This window comes from Ochlerotatus camptorhynchus, unplaced genomic scaffold (genome assembly GCF_037179485.1).
Source record: "Ochlerotatus camptorhynchus isolate MF236.1 unplaced genomic scaffold, CSIRO-AGI_Acam_v1.1 ptg000185l, whole genome shotgun sequence".
NCBI lineage: Eukaryota > Metazoa > Arthropoda > Insecta > Diptera > Culicidae > Ochlerotatus > Ochlerotatus camptorhynchus.
In genome coordinates, this window is record NW_027040675.1 from 3692501 (window position 1) to 3693648 (window position 1148).

Below are 1148 nucleotides of genomic sequence, written 5' to 3' on the forward strand. Positions count from 1 at the left end.
TATGAAGTCAAGAAGTTAGGAATTTCAGGAATTTAATAATTTATGAATTTACGAATTTGGGAAATTAATATTTTCGAAATTAGTAATTTAGGAATTTGGGAATGCAGAAATTAAGGGATTTTAGGAATTGAAGAATTTAGGAATTAAGGAATTGAGGAATGATTGAATTATGGAAATAAAGAATTCAGGAATTAAGGAATTTAGGAGTTTGGAATTTATGAATGTGGTAATTTATGAATTTATGGATGAATGAATGAATTAATAAATTGGGTTGTTCAACTTCGAAAAAAGATATCGATTTTTATACATCATCTGATAGAGATTTATTTTCTGAGCACAACGATGTTTTTTATCAATCCCGTAGATATTCATCTCGATTTTTTAATAAAAAAATAAATTTTTGATCGTTGACACTAAATCCACAGACAAACAGACATAACACATTAAATATTTTTCACTGTAAAACATCGTCGCTAGAACATTACCGCCATCTGTTGAGTGCACTATAGTGGGTAGTTCGCAGAACAGATGGCGGTAGTGTGTAAACGTCAAACGCTAGGGAATTGACTATGCACGCCACAGGTGGCGGTACTACCAACTACGATACTTTTAAATGTACCGTTAAATGCTTGTTCGATGAACAACTTGCGAGTGTTATGTCTGTTTGTCTGTGCTAAATTGCAAATTCCCATCAAAGGGCGCAAAGATGGTGATTTTTGCTAATGTAATTGTACTTATTTAAAATAGTTCCAGTGTAGTGTACCAAAAGTGATGAAATTTTGGATTTCAGTTCCATTTTTAATGCAGATAACGAATGTGTATTTACCTCAATACCCCTAAACAACCCATTGGGTTCTTTAATTTTGAAAAATATATCGGTTTTTATATATCATCTGAAAGAGCTTCGTTTTCTGAGCACAGCCATATTTTTTTCAACCCCACGCACTTTCATCTCGATTTTTAAATCATGATTTAAAGCAAAATAATAACTTCACTCTTTGACACTAAACTGACAAACTGACAGCTCGCTCCCATACAAAGTGACACCGAGGGGCGCTAATTAGGTGATTTTTGCAAATGTAATCGTACTTATTTAAAATAGTTCCAGAGTGCCAAAATTGATGAAATTTTGAGTATGGGTTCCATTT